The sequence below is a fragment of the Sphaerodactylus townsendi genome, linkage group LG01, assembly GCF_021028975.2.
Source record: "Sphaerodactylus townsendi isolate TG3544 linkage group LG01, MPM_Stown_v2.3, whole genome shotgun sequence".
Classification (NCBI taxonomy): Eukaryota; Metazoa; Chordata; class Lepidosauria; order Squamata; family Sphaerodactylidae; genus Sphaerodactylus; species Sphaerodactylus townsendi.
Genome location: NC_059425.1, coordinates 180201454 through 180217638, shown reverse-complemented (window position 1 = coordinate 180217638; position 16185 = coordinate 180201454). Strand labels below are relative to the sequence as shown.

Sequence of the window (16185 nt, the reverse complement as noted above, 5' to 3'; positions counted from 1 at the left end):
TCCCCCCTCCATTCCACCCCCCCAGGCACTCCTCACAAAAACCAATCATGGATCACCTGCCTTTTTATGGCCCCTCCTCCTCTCTCTCCTATTCAGCACTCAATTTGAAGACACACAAACCTACAATCGTTTCAGTCCAACCTTAAAATTGTTACAGCCGTGCATTCAAATCTCCAGAGTATGTACCTCATGAGAACACATATAGGCTTCTGGGGTGCTGTGTGGTTTCCGGGCTGTACGGCCGTGTTCTAGCAGCATTCTCTCCTGACGTTTCGCCTGCATCTGTGGCTGGCATCTTCAGAGGATCTAATAGATTCTATCAGATCCTCTGAAGATGCCAGCCACAGATGCAGGCGAAACGTCAGGAGAGAATGCTGCTAGAACACGGCCATACAGTCCGGAAACCACACAGCACCCCAGTGATTCCAGCCGTGAAAGCCTTCGACAATACATATAGGCTTCCTCCATGTGAACCTTACCTTCCATTTTCACAGAGAATAAAATCCTGGTAAGAGAGGATCTTGAATTCACAGAGGTCAGGAGTAGGGTTGGCCAGTACATCCCATTTAATTCCCACAAACACGCACATTCCTGAAGGCCATAGCTTCTGTTTTACTGTCGCAGCATTCAGTGAACCTGTTTAACACTCTCTTCAACCCTACTGGGGTTTGAGAAAACGCAACCACGTCATCGGCATATAGTAAAACCGGTATATGCCCTTTTGTAAGTGAGGGTGGGTGAAAACTAACAGCAGTCCTATAGCTTACCAAGTCGTTTATATAATAAACAAGATAGACCAGGGGTCAGCAACCCGCGGCTCTAGAGCCGCATGTGGCTCTTTCGTCCTCGTACTGCAGCTCCACAGCGGCAACACTAACGATGGCAAGTTGCACTTGGGATGCGGCACGTGCACCTCCTTCCCCGCCCTCTCCCTCCCTCCCTCCCTCCCTCCCTCCCTCCCTCCTTCCTTCCTTCCTTCCTTCCTTCCTTCCTTCCTTCCTTCCTTCCTTCCTTCCTTCCTTCCTTCCTTCCTTCCTTCCTTCCTTCCTTCCTTCCTTCCCTCGTCTGGTGCCTATGAAGGAGAGGAAAGGATGCCAGAGGGGGAGGGAGGGAGGGAGGGAGGAAGGGAGGAAGGGGTGGGGACGGAGGCGCGTTCACCGCATCCCAAGTGCAACTTGCCATCATTGGTGTCACTGCCACTATCTATCCTGCCCACTTGGCTGAAGGCAGGGCTTGGGGAGGCCAGGGTCAGGGGCGCCCTTGGCGGGGCCAAATGGCTCTTTGAGTGCTAAAGATTGTCGACCCCTGAGATAGATCATACACATTTGTCCAGTTGTGGACTTGATGAATGTCTGCATTAGGCTTGTGAGGTTGTCCGCTGCTGCTGGTTCACCCGAAATCTGCTTGGTCTCACAACTGTAGAAAATGGGAGTGGGATGTGGAGAATGACAACCGTTTCAGATTGTTGTGTCTACAACACACCAGGGAGCTGGGTCTGCCTTCCGTTGCTGCAAGGGTCCATCTAAAGCTCCTCCGCTTCTGTAATAAGCTGGCCAGTGTCCCAATATGCAGTTGGTCAAACATGGTGACCAGTTTTATTTGAAGGCACGTTATTGGATTAAAATATTAATGCCCATCTTTCAGCTTTGTCCTTTACCTAGGCTGACCAGACATCCCGCTTTTGGCGGGACAGTCCTGCCTTCAAACAATTTGTCCCGCGTCCCGTGGGTTGTTTCCATTGTCTCGATTTTTGGGAGGCTGCCGCACTGCCTTTTGGAGCGCAAGGCAGTGCGGCAGCCTCCCACACGCGCGGCCGCAGGAGCATGGCCTTCTGGGGCAGCGCAGCCGCCTACCCCCATCCCGGTTCACAAAGGTGACCATCTGGTCACCTTACCTTTACCAGATGTCGAGGTAATTAAAAATGTGGGCTGCTACTAAAATTCATAAAAGAGGGGCTGATAAAGCAGCGTGCCAAGATTTTTTTAAAAAATCCCAAATTCTCTGTAGGGTATCCTCGTTTCAAGCTAACCAAAACATTTTCACTATGCTATTGGATCTTTATGAAGCCCCGTTGAGAGGAGTTTTCACGGATGCCTGCTTTCAAACTGTGCCATCCGTCTATTTATAGGGCACATGCAGTAAAATCCCTTTGGTTTTAAGATTCCGTCCCTGCACAACTAGCCACATAGAGGATTTAGCCCACTATTTTTTTTCATTGTTCAATATGCAATTCTATTTTGATTTAGGCTGAATCGGGTGTAAAGGGCTCCCTTGGAACAGATGAGGAACACATTAGATGTAAATCCCTCTGATAATATCGCATTGCCTCTTTTATGCCCTAATCGATCAAATTAAGGAATAAGTACATGCATTCCAAAATTTCAAAACAGGTCCAGTTGTGATATTTGCTGCAAGATGCTGGGGTTTTTTTTAGATTTTGTGTTTTAATTTTTATCATCTTGTATATTATTGCATTCTACTATATTTTAGTGGTGGTAAGGTCTGTGATTGCAAAAGCTAATCAACTACGACTGCTATTGCTACTACTCTCTAGGAATCTCCCCAGTCTCTGTGGTTTGTACCATAGAGATCTGGGGGAATTCCCAAACCTCTTCTGGAAAAAGCTGAAGTGATGTCACAATGTCTCGCAATGCTTCTCCTTCTCATTCCCCATGCCCAAATCTTCCCAAGGATTGCCAGGTGCAGGTCTGGCAGGATATAATTATGTGATCAATAGAAGAAGAAGAGGAAGAAGAGTTTGGATTTATATTCCCCCTTTCTCTCCTGCAGGAGACTCAAAGGGGCTGACAATCTCCTTGCCCTTCCCCCCTCACAACAAACACCCTGTGAGGTAGGTGGGGCTGAGAGAGCTCCGAGAAGCTGTGACTAGCCCAATGTCACCCAGCTGGCGTGTGTGGGAGTGTACAGGCTAATCTGAATTCCCCAGATAAGCCTCCACAGCTCAGGCGGCAGAGCTGGGAATCAAACCCGGTTCCTCCAGATTAGATACACGAGCTCTTAACCACCTACGCCACTGCTGCTCTTAGTTACAGAGGTGGAGGTTGGTAGTCTAGGAAGCATCACATTACAGGGCACCTATAGCACATGCAGGGGAAGTTTCTTATTTATTTAATTTAAATATTTATACCTTGCCTGATCTTTGCAAACTCCAGGTGACTGACAAAAGAGAACAGCATTCACAAAGTCCCAGCAAATGAAAACCGGCACACAGTTAGAACACGCAGTTATCTGAGTGAAAACCGTTTGCCTCAACCAAATGCCCTCCGGAACCGCTCAAGTTTTCTGCACCCACTGTTAAATTTTAGCTGCCAATACTGTTTTTTAAAAAATGGAACTGTTGGTTACGAACTGGGACATTTCGGAGGCTGGGATATCCCCCAGCCCAGAGCTTTGGGCCACTGTGCAGTTATTACAGCTAACTGAGATATAGGTGGTGTGCTTTTGTGTGATCCTTTGGACAAATGGTTCCTCTCGTGTCTCAGGAGTAGCATACCACTTTGATGGCTGGTGAACTTTCATTGCCCAACAGTGACCTTCACCTCTCAGCTCCAGAAGTTCTGCCCCCACAGTGAGTTTAACTTGCAACTTCAGGGAATGTTTTTAAGGAAACGTGCCCTCTCCTCTAGTCTTTTCCAGCGAACGGCATCAGTGGGAGATGTGCCAAGGATCGCAGGTCCTTCTTATTGTGCCATCTGCCCTCGGTTTCCATATATAATGCAAAGGGAATAGTGTGGGAACAGAGGTTGATTCCACTTGGTAGAGAAGTTCACTGCTTAGCGTTTCTTCTTGAACCCATAAGTTTTGGGCAGAGCCTAGCGTTACTTTAGAATGCAAAGGAATTGGCATGATTATATATCTGAAATGAATGTGTGGATCTTTTTTATTTTATTTATTTATTTCTGCAATTTTTTTTTACCCCGCCCTATACTGTAGTCTCAGGGCGGCTAACAAATGCGGACGAAATCCCATTAAAAGATACAAAGTTAACATCAAAATAAACACACAGCTAAAACAATGCATAGTCGTCCCCCCCCCACACACACACCCCTGACTGACATCCATAAGAGGGTCCCCTGAAAATGCAGGTCATCACAGTGTGCAATGCAGCAAACAATAAAACATGGAACAGTTGGTTAAATATACCATCTAACTCCCAAATAACAGATCCCACAACTACAAAAACTGAAATACAATGAACTAAAATAGAGTCTGCTCTACCTACAACATAACCCTCTCCAAACAGTCCCCAGCCTTCGGCTGCTCAAGGCCGTTGCCCAAAGGAACTCCTGTTGTAGCTGCCAGACCCTACCCCCTGCAGGTGTTTCCAATGGGGTGGGTGGGGAAGGACTCTCACTCCTTCCCTTGGGCAGCAGGCGGCAGCTCACCAGGTCGACTTCTGCTTGGCTGGCTGAAAAGTTTCAGTGGGCTGGGAGTGCCTGAAATTCGCATCTGCAGAAGTTTCCAGGGCTGGAAAATACAAGAGTTTTCTTTTAATAATAAAAAGACTCCACTGGGGTGCTGTGTGGTTTCCGGGCTGTATGGCCGTGTTCTAGCAGCATCCTCTCCTGATGTTTCGCCTGCATCTCTGGCTGACATCTTCAGAGGATCTGACCAAAAATTAAAGCCTACTCGTCAGGTTGGCAATTGGGTTTTAAATTTAACCCCCCCCCCCCGAAAAAAACAACCCTTACTTTGGGGTGCTGTGTGGTTTCCGGGCTGTATGGTCGTGTTCTAGCAGCATTCTCTCCTGACGTTTCGCCTGATCTCAGAGATCAGAGGATCTGATCCTCTGAAGATGCCAGCCACAGATGCAGGCGAAACGTCAGGAGAGAATGCTGCTAGAACACGGCCATACAGCCCGGAAACCACACAGCACCCCAATGATTCCGGCCGTAAAAGCCTTCGACAATAAAAAGACTCCAGTCTGTTATACACACCTTAATTTATTGATAAGGTATCATAACAAGCGTTTAAAACCAAAACTGCCTTTCTCCCCACTGTGCTGGCAAATTATTTTAAGAAACCTTATCTTTACATATTTGTTCAGTGAAGTGGTGAGAGAGCGAGCGAGCGAGCGAGCGAGCGAGCGAGCGAGCGAGCGAGCGAGAGAGAGAGAGAGAGAGAGAGAGAGAGAGAGAGAGAGAGAGAGAGAGAGAGAGAGAGAGAGCAACCAGAACAGAGAATTCCAAACTTTTCCCCCCTGGAGTGACATGTTTGAGGGCTCTATTTTTATCTTCGAAAGCCCTGCCTAGGTTTTTTTTTCTTTGAGACAACATGTCCCTGACTTAGTCCCCATCCGCACATGCAGCATAATGCACTTTCAATCCACTTTCAATGCACTTTGCGGCTGGATTTTACTGTGTGGAATAGCAAAATCCACTTGCAAACAATTGTGAAAGTGGATTGAATGTGGATTATTCTACATGTGCGGAAGGGGCCTTATTTAGACAAGTGGGAAGAGAGGAGAGTGCAGCTGTTCAGGAGTGAGGCACAGACACTCTATTTATCAATTAAAACACCGATAACCTGCCTTTCCTCATGATTTAAAGCTGCTTACTCTTGAAATCCTATCATGAACACGATCAGCCAGGGGCTGAGGAAATGAAATACGCACGATTGCGTTTCGGTAGGTCTCTATAACAAGTAATTGTCAAACCCGAATGTTTGAATTGTCCCAGATTAAAAGTTTCCTATCTAGTCTCATTACAAGGAATAAAATTCTGAGCGATTGTTCTGAGCTGGAAAACATTTCTTGATTCAGGCTGGTTCTAAACCCTACATTTCAACAGAAGTGGGTCAAGTCTCCAGGATATAGTAATTCTAGATAATGCTTGGAAGCACCTCTTTTCTTACGGTTTTCAAAGAAAACGTTAGGGAAATGGTTCACCAGTAGCACTGGAAAAACCACCTCCCCCCCCCCCCCCCACACACAAACTAGCTAAGATTTACGAATCAGCCACAGGCCACGGCTGACGCTATAACCCCCCCCTTTCTCCCCTCAAAATTCTGATTTCATCCATATGGGGTGATGGTGGCGTCCACAAGCAAAAGGGTTTGAGGGCAAGGTCATAACAATGATAAAATTTGGACTTTAAAACAGAATTGATCTTCCACTAAAGCTCTAGCTGCTGCTTCTGAATTCTATGTCAATAGAGTCAAGAAAACTTCAGGTGATCCTCTTAAATATAATTACGTTATCTCATCTGATGCTCACAAGATACTGGAAAAAGTACCAGATACTGAATGTGTAGTTTATGGGCTGTTTCCGCACGGCCACGCTGGGGGTGAGTCGGCATATACAACGCCGACGCACACACACACCCCCGGGACTGTTCGCTTGCTGAAGCAGCGGTCCCGGTAGGGCAGGGGAAGAGCGGCGCAGCGCCTGCGCCTATCGCTTAAAACAAGCGTTCCTTCCCTGCACGACCTTCCGACAAATGTTAAGCCCATGCCGGGGGGGACACGCCCCCCCTGCCCTGCACAACTGCTCTGGAGTCGCAGGACAGGGGGGCGTGTCCCCAGGCCTGGGCGATGCGCCAGAAGGTTGCAGGGAAGGTACGTCGTTCGGGAATGGGGGGGATGGCGCCTTCCAGCCGCTGTTTCCAGAAAGCCTTGCTCAGGGAGCGAGGTTGGGAAACAGCGGCTTCACGCCGCTGGGGGGGAGCAAGGGTGGCGCTGCTGCGATGCAGCTGCACCCCCCATGCGAACAGCTCCCTATGGACGGTGTTTTTGCCATCCCTAGGGCGCTGCTATTGGCCCGTGCGGAAAGGGCCATGGGCAGGGAAATAAAGGAGCTGTCACTGATGATTAAATTGTTTACAGCGTGCTGAAAATATAAAGGATATCAGACAATTGTGGATTATAATCAGTGGTGGGATAAGAACATAAGAACATAAGAACTAGCCTGCTGGATCAGACCAGAGTCCATCTAGTCCAGCACTCTGCTACTCGCAGTGGCCCACAAGGTGCCTTTGGGAGCTCACATGCAGGATGTGAAAGCAATGGCCTTCTGCTGCTGCTGCTGCTCCTGAGCACCAGGTCTGCTAAGGCATTTGCAATCAAGGAGGATCAAGATTGGTAGCCATAGATCGACTTCTCCTCCATAAATCTGTCCAAGCCCTTTTTGAAGCTATCCAGGTTAGTAGCCATCACCACCTCCTGTGGCAGCATATTCCAAACACCAATCACACGTTGTGTGAAGAAGTGTTTCCTTTTATTAGTCCTAATTCTTCCCCCCAGCATTTTCAATGAATGCCCCCTGGTTCCTAGTATTGTGAGAAAGAGAAAAATTTCATCTCTGTCAACATTTTCTACCCCATGCATAATTTTATAGACTTCAATCATATCCCCCCTCAGACGTCTCCTCTCCAAACTAAAGAGTCCCAAACGCTGCAGCCTCTCCTCATAAGGAAGGTGCTCCAGTCCCTCAATCACCCTGTTGTCCTTCTCTGCACTTTTTCTATCTCTTCAATATCCTTTTTGAGATGTGGTGACCACAACTGAACACAGTACTCCAAGTGCGGTCGCACCACGGCTTTATATAAGGGCATGACAATCCTTGCAGTTTTATGATCAACTCCTTTCCTAATTATCCCCAGCATAGAGTTTGCCTTTTTCACAGCTGCCATGCATTGAGTTGACATTCCTATGGAACTATCAACTAAGACGCCCAAATCCCTTTCCTGGTCTGATAGCACTGACCCCTGTAGCGTGTATGTGAAGTTTGGATTTTTTGCCCCTATGTGCATCACTTTTACATTTTGCTACATTGAACTGCATTTGCCATTTCTTAGCCCACTCACCTAATTTATCAAGGTCTGCTTGGAGCTCTTTCTCACAGCATGATCCCTTTGCGGTTCTCACCACCCTACATAATTTGGTATCATCTGCAAACTTGGCCACCACGCTACCCACTCCTACTTCCAGGTCATTTATGAATGAGTTAAAGAGCACTGGTCCCAAAACGGATCCTTGGGGAACACCACTCCTTACATCTCTCCATTGTGAGAACTTCCCATTTATACCCACCCTTTGTTTCCTGTTCCTCAACCAGTTTTTAATCCATAGGAGGACTTCCCCTCTTATTTCTTCATTGCTGAGTTTTCTCAACAGTCTCTGGTGAGGAACTTTGTCAAAAGCCTTTTGGAAATCCAAGTAGACAATGTCCACTGGTTCCCCCCTTATCCACATGCCTGTTTACACCCTCAAAGAACTCTAGTAAGTTTGTAAGACAGGACTTGCCTCTGCAAAGCCATTATGCTGACTCCTTTCTCAGCAGGTCTTGCTTTTCTACATGTTTAATAATTCTATCTTTAATGATAGATTCTACTAATTTACGAGGAACAGATGTCAAACTGACTGGACTGTAATTTCCTGGGTCCCCCCCCCCCAGACCTCTTTCTTAAAGATTGGTGTGATGACATTGGCCATCTTCCAGTTCTGTCAGGGATGGAGGCAGATTTCAGGGATAAGTTGCATATTAATGTATTGAGAACATCAGCAATTTCATGTTTGAGCTCTTTAAGAACTCTTGGATGAATGCAATCTTGGGGCTATAGGGATTTGGTAGCATTTAGTTTTATCAATGGCTGCCAGAACTTCTTCCCTTTGTCTACCACTATTTTCACTGCTAGTTCCTCGGATTCACCTCCTAAGAAGCTTGGTCTAGGTGCAGGAATTTTCCTCACCTCCTCTTGGGTGAAGACAGATGCAAAAGAAATTCATTCAGCTTCTTTGCAATCTCCTGTCATCTTTTAGCACACCTTTTGTTCCTTCCATCATCTAACGGGCCTACCGGCTTCCCTACCTGGCTTCCCTTGCTTTGATGTATTTGAAAGAAGAACTGTTTGTTGCTGAAGTCTTGATGTTCTACTCAGCCATGCGTTCCTCATAATCCTTTTTTTTTGCTTCCCCTTACAGCTAACTTTGCTTCTCTTCTTTGCCACCATTTTGTGTTCTCTCTGGTATTCTTTCATCAGTTAAGTTTGGACTTCCATTTTCTAAAAAAGACATCTTTTTTTTCCTAATAATTTCCTCAACTCTCCCTTTGTTAACCATGGTGGCTTTCTTTTGGACTGGGTGCTGCCTTTTTCCTAACCCAAGCTTGGAACACATTCCAGCTGAGCTTTTAAGACTGTGTTTTTAAATAACCTCCAAGCATCTTGGACATTTTGACTCTCTTGGATTTTCCCTTTCAGCTTCCTGTGCACTATCCCCTCATCTTTGAGAAATGTCCCTTTCTGAAGGCGAATGTAACTACGTGGGTAGTTGTCACTTGTTGGCATGCAACGATGCTGAATCTGACAGCATTGTGGTCGCTGTTCCCCTATCGGCTCAACAACACTGACTTCCTCACGCATCTTCCAGGTCCTGGGTCCCACATAGAATTAGATCTAGGATCACATCTCCCCTGGTTAGTTCTACAACCATCCGCTCTAAGCCACAGTCATTTAGCATATCCAGGAATGTTCTCTCCTTACTATGACCTGAACATGCATTTTTCCAGTTTATATGGGGATAGTTAAAATCGCCCATTACTACAACATTTTTGTTTTTGTTGGCCTCTCTAATTTCTTTTTCCATCTCAGAATCCTCTTGTGCACTTTGGTCAGGGGGACGATAATATATTCCTAATGTTAAACTATGCTTCACCCCTGGTATTGATTTATCAGCAGAGTTTAAAGTGGAGTCACTCTGGTAAGATGAGAAGATTTAGTAGTCTTCTTGCACTCACTGTAGCCTCCTACCACACTTGGAAAAGAATACTCTCCATGCAAGATGTTCTTTCCATAGAAAGGCTTTTACTTTTGCAGTTGCAAGGTTACACAAGTTTATTCTATACAAGACTATAATACTATACAGAACTCTTCAGCTAGAACAAAGTTCAACACACACAGAACTCAACTCAGTCTCTATCTCTATCTGAGCATAGCATATACAATACATACATCCAACTGGATACTTTTCCCCGCCCAGACCACAGCCTCTCATTGGTCTAGAGTCACAGTTGAACTAACCAATCGTGTTAAAGGTTAACTGCTCCTTCACCCTAGAGTCTGACTGTCTCCGGCCTTTGCTGTTGGCAAACTTCTGCTAACTTAGAAGATGACCTTTTTGTGAAACTTTATCTCTTTTTTATATATCATGACAGGATTAAAATAATTTAGCAACAGGTTCCGGTGGTGGGATTCAAATAATTTAAGAACTGGTTGTTTACAAGCAACATTTTAACAACTGGTTCTGCCGAAGTGGTGCGAACCTGCTGAATCCCACCACTGACTATAATGATTAATTATTTAGACATAATTTCCTAAGTGTGAAAAAAAAAAGATTCAGTTATGAACATGCTGTATGTGGTAAGAAAATAAAAGACACTCTTTAAATCGGGGTCCCCAGTGTGTAACATGAAAATGAAGTCGCAATCAATATAAGACAGTGATGGCGAACCTTTTCGAAACTGAGTGCCCAAACTGCAACCCAAAACCCACTTATTTATCGCAAAGTGCCAACATGGCAATTTAACCTGAATACTGAGGTTTTAGTGTAGAAAAAATGGTTGGCTCCAAGACGTGCATTACTCAGGAGTAAGCTTGGTGATAGTCGGTGGCTTTGCTTTGAAGCAACCGTGCAACTCTTCCAACGGGTGAATCACAAACCTAGGAGGGTTTACTCAGAAGCAAGCCCCGCAACCAAGCTTACTCCCAGGTAAAGAATCGCGCTTTAGTTCTTTGCATGAAAATCAGGGGGGTGAACAGTGCTTCCCCAAAACTAGGTCTTAGGTTTAGTGCTAATAATCGAGCCCAGCGGCCCAGGCTAACCTAGATGTGTGGGGGGGGGGGGCACTCTGTTTGCATGTGCCCACAGAGAGGGCTCTGAGTGCCACCTCTGGCACCCGTGCCATAGGTTTGCCACCACTGATTTAGGAGATGCTGATGTTTGGCTACCCTACAGGCAACGCAGAACTGGTTTCCTTATTTATTTACCTTATTTGTCCCTAAAGCTTATATCGTTCCCTTTCCCTTCATTTTATCCTCACAACAACCCTGCCCTTTGCTGTGGTGTCAAGGCAGTTTGCAATGAAAACCATACAACAGCAAAATCACAGCAGTAAAATCACAATAAAACTCCATCCTAAAACCCCAAAAGTAATCTAAAATCTCCAGCTCCCATCTCGCCCCCCAAAAAGGGAAGGGGGTACAGACACCTTGGGGACCCTCTCCACATGTGGGGAGTCAGCCAAATGTCCAGGTAGCGAGGATGGAATTTGCCAAGGGCCGAATTGCAAGAGAGTAGGTGCCCGGAGGGAGCGCCCCCCCACCACACTGTAGAGACTACATTACAGCATCAGTCCTTCCTTTGATGATTTGGCTATTGTTGCCCACTGTTTTCTCAATGTCCTTTCGGGGAAGGCCTCCTCAGCTACGTCATCAGATTGGCTGCAGAAATGTTCAATCACCGCTTTTCTTGGTCTTAACCAATGGATTTCCCTGCTTGTGCCATTGCTAACTTCAGTGTTGGCAGAAAGGCCTTTGATCGAGTGCTTGCTAAGATGCCGTCCCATTTTGGGTCAGCAGTGCAGGAAAGGAATCGAGAAAGCTGTCAGCAAGTCAGCATTTCTGTCAAGCAAGGTAAGGAATGGCTAGCTAGATATGTACTGTTATTTGGCACCAAGCTGCCAAAGCTGGTGGGGAACTCAGTCCTTAAAGTGGAACAGAGACAGAGGTGGGATCCAGCAGGTTCTCACAGATTCCTGAGAGTAGGTTACCAATTATTTGTGTGTGCCAAGAGGGGGTTACTAATTGGTGATTTTGCCACGTGATTTTTGCCTTAGTTACGCCCCTCCTCTCAGCAGTAGCTCACAGAACTTGAAGGAGTCTAGCAGGAGGTGCACCGGCGTGCGTGGCAGCCTGCGCCTGCGTGCATTCGTTTCCTGCCCAAGGACCGGCACAGCGGCTGCGTCCTTGCCACAGCCCCACCCAGGAATGCCCCGCCCCCGGAATGCCCAACCATGCCCCCATTGTGCCCCGCCCAGCCCCATTGGCGCTACGCCACAGTTTGAATCTCACCACCATGGGAACCTGTTACTAAAAGTTTTGGATCCCACCACTGACCAGAGATGATTCCTGAAATTCCACCACTCCAAAGCAACTCACGGTATTTGCCTCATCTCACACAGTAGAAAGCACAGGACTTTTTTAAGTTGACATTTAAAAAATAAATTTGATAATAGCTCACAACTCAGTCAATAAACGGTTATTACTTTAATACTGGTCAATTTACTATATAGATCAGCTAGTCCAGGGGTCTGCAACCTGCGGCTCTCCAGATGTTCATGAACTACAATTCCCCTCACCCCCTGCCAGCATGACCATGCTGGCAGGGGCTGATGGGAATTGTAGTTTATCAACATCTGGAGAGCTGCAGGTTGCAAACCCCTGGACTAGTCTAAAACCTTGCCTCAACACGTTTTCATGGCTTCATGAAACAAATCCAGTTCACCAGATAAGAGTTCACCGCTCACGTGAAGGAGCGGGGAATCAAACCCGATTCTCCAGATTAGAGTTCATTGCTCTGAACCACTGCACGAAGCAGGCTCTCTTGTTTTAAGTGGGATTCTGGAAATGAAAGCAGTTGAGAAATTTACTTTGCTTGCTCGGCAAACCAGGCTGTTTTAGGCAAAATAACACACAACGCAACTTCGGATTTTGTACCGTATCCCTGCAGTAAAACGTGTATGGAGATCATTTCTTTTGTCCCACAGTGAATATGTGCCCAACAGCTTGACAACGTGTTGGGGGAAACCCGCAGAGCTTTGAACACACGCGCATGTGTTTTCAATAACTGTATGGGGGCCCTGACCTCTTCATGAAATGAACTGCTAAAGCTAATTAGGATGATTGCATCTGAGACTTTGCTGAGGTCTAATTAAGAAAGGACATTTCGAGTGGAAATTTGCAAAAGGAATAACAACACCTCTTTGCCGCCCTGCGAGTAGTCTCGTATATGACAGGTATTTTGCAGGAACCCATTCTCAGTTGATGAAGACACTTTTTGATCAAGGGACACTTTTGTTATTATAACAGCACTTAGGGCAGTGGTGGCGAACCTTTGGCACTCCAGATGTTATGGACTACAATTCCCATCAGCCCCTACAATTGGCCATGCTGGCAGGGGCTGATGGGAATTGTAGTCCATAACATCTGGAGTGCCAAAGGTTCACCACCACGGACTTAGGGTTTTCTGATTGTTTTTTTGCCTTTTCCAGGGAGTTTTGGGTTGAAAACCCATTAATTTGGGGTAAAAGCCGCTTGAAATAACTTCCTTCCATGACAACTCACCCTTTAGCCCACAGGGAATTCTTTGCATTTCCCCACTTGTGCCATTGTTAAAGATGTTGCTGATGCATGGGAATACACAAAGCTACCTTGATTTGATCCTTGGCGTGACAAGGGATTTACCTAATCTCACGGGAAGTGGCTCTCTAGGGCCGCGGTTCTGAACCTGTGGATCGGGACCCCTTTGGGGGTCGAACGACCCTTTCACAGGGGTTGCCTAAGACTCTGCATCAGTGTTCTCCATCTGTAAAATGGATCAGTGTTAGGGTTGGGGGTCACCACAACATGAGGAACTGTATTAAAGGGTCGCGGCATTAGGAAGGTTGAGAACCACTGCTCTCGGGTTTAAGGCAGAGGTCCAGAGGAAGAAGAGTTGGTTTTTATACTTTGCTTTTCTGTACCGTTAAGGAGTCTCAAAGTGGCTTACAAACTCCTTTCCTCTCCCCACAACATGCACCTTGTGAGGTAGGTGGGGCTGAGAAAGTTCTGAGAGAACTGTGACTGGCCCATAGTCACCCAGCAGGCTTCTTGTGTAGAAGTGGGGAAAGATAAGAGTCCACCGCTCACCAGATAAGAGTCCACCACTTAACGTGGAGGAGTGGGGAATCAAACCCAGTTTTTCAGATTAAAGTCTGCTGCTCTTGACCGTTACACCACACTGGCTCTCTACACATCTACTGTGTGTGCAAAGTGCCATCAAGTTGCAGTTGATTTATGGTGACCCTGGAGGATTTTCTAGGCAAGAGACACTAATAGAGGTGGTTTGCCATTACCTGCCTCTTCTCAGCGACTCTAACTTGGCCGTCTCCCATCCAAGTATGTCTGACGGAGGAGGAGAGGAGGAGGAGGAGGAGGATTTATATCCCCCCTTTCTCTCCTGTAAGGAGGCTCAACTCAAAGGGGCTTACATTCTCCTTTCCCTCCCGGCCCCCCACAACAAACACCCTGTGAAATAGATGGGGTTGAAAGAGCTCTGAAAAACTGTGACTAGCTCAAGGTCACCCAGCTGGCCTGTGATGGAGGACACAAGCTAATCTACTTCACCAGATAAGCCCCCACAGCTCAAGTGGCAGAGCGGGGAATCAAACCCGGTTCTCCAGATTAGAGTGCACCTGCTCTTAACCACTACGCCTCTGCTGCTCCTGTCACATTTTAGCTTCCAAGATGTGACAAAAATCAGGTTAGTTCAGATTACCCAGATCAAGGTATTGGGCACCATATCTCCTTTTGAGTAAAGGAACAATATCTCCCATCCAAGTACTAACTATGGCTGACCCTGAAGAAGAAGGACGAGGAGGAGGAGTAGGAGGAGGAGTTTGGATTTATATCCCCTCTTTCTCTCCTGTAAGGAGGCTCAACTCAAAGGGGCTTACAATCTCCTTTCCCTCCTGCCCCCCACAACAAACACCCTGTGAGGTAGGTGGAGTTGAAAGAGCTGTGAAAAATTGTGACTAGCTCAAGGTCACCCAGATGGCATGTGCTGGAGGGCCCAAGCTAATCTAGTTCACCAGATAAGCCCCCACAGCTCAAGTGGCAGAGCGGGGAATCAAACCCGGTTCTCCAGATTAGAGGGCACCTGCTCTTAACCACTACGCCTCCGCTGCTCCTGTCAGATCTTAGCTTCCAAGATGTGACAAAACCAGGCTAGACTGGACCTACCTGCTCCTTTTTACTGGAGGCGCCAGAGATTGAACCCTGGACTTTCTGTACGCCAAGCCAGACGCCGCTCAAAACTGTGCTTGGCCATGTTCCTTAAACCCAGATTTATTACAAATGTGACAGAGAGCAGACCGGCCCTTTGACAGGAGATGGATGGTGCTTAGCAGCCCCCAGGCATAAGCAGAGCCAAGCCCCAGTCGCTGTGCCATCGCTGCAGACGTCGCTCGGCTCGGATTCTCAGCGTTAGGAGCAGCAGTCGCGTAGTGGCTAAGAGCAGTGGCTAAGAGCAGGTGCGCTCTGATCTGGAGGAACTAGGTTTGATTCCCGGCTCTGCCACTTGAGCTGTGGAGGCTTATCTGGGGAATTCAGATCAGCCTGTACACTCCCACACACGCTAGCTGGGTGACCTTGGGCTAGTCACAGCTTCTCGGAGCTCTCTCAGCCCCACCCACCTCACAGGGTGTTTGTTGTGAGGGGGGAAGGGCAAGGAGATTGTAAGCCCCTTTGAGTCTCCTGCAGGAGAGAAAGGGGGGATATAAATCCAAACTCTTCTTCTTCTGCTGCTGACCAGCTGCTTCTTCCCGTGCCCCCATTGTTGGGGGTCTTTGATGCAGCTTTCTGACTCCAAATGGAGTGGCCCTTGGAGTTAGTAGGAGCTGCTCAGCCTGGCTCGTCCGTGGTTCCTTGGAACTTCCCGGTCTGCCCTTCAGGAGAGCTTAGCCGTTACCCAAACAGCTCCCCTACTCATCGTTTTAAAGAGATTATTTCCCATCTGTTCTCACGTCTGGGCAGGCTTTCTGGTAGGTACCTGTGTATGGGATTGGGCAGAAAATGTGGCACCAAGTCAGAAGGAATGGAGATTGAATGGAGGCTTATCTCTCTGCTGAGCCACCTGACCACAGTGTGATCTCTTTGGGGTGATCAGGAAAGCATGTAGGTTGTTTGCATTTCAGTCCAAAAAGATCTGACATCAGAGGGAGCGCTCCCATCTACACCCACCAGGAGATGACCAAAGATGGATGCATTCTGACTCAATAGGGCGTTGGGGGTTTTCCGGGTTGTATGGCAGTAGCATCCAGTAGTGGGATCCTCTGAAGATGCCCGCCACAGATGCAGGAATTACATCAGGAGAAAATACTACTGAAACACGGCCATACGACCCGGAAAACCC

The 16185-nt window shown here is 47.2% G+C and overlaps 1 protein-coding gene across 3 annotated transcripts in view; it reads left to right on the top strand.

Moving 5' to 3' along the window:
- The window catches only part of PAK5 (p21 (RAC1) activated kinase 5), a 195159-nt gene that overhangs the window by 100235 nt on the left and 78739 nt on the right, over nucleotides 1-16185 (top strand). The window lies entirely within an intron of this gene.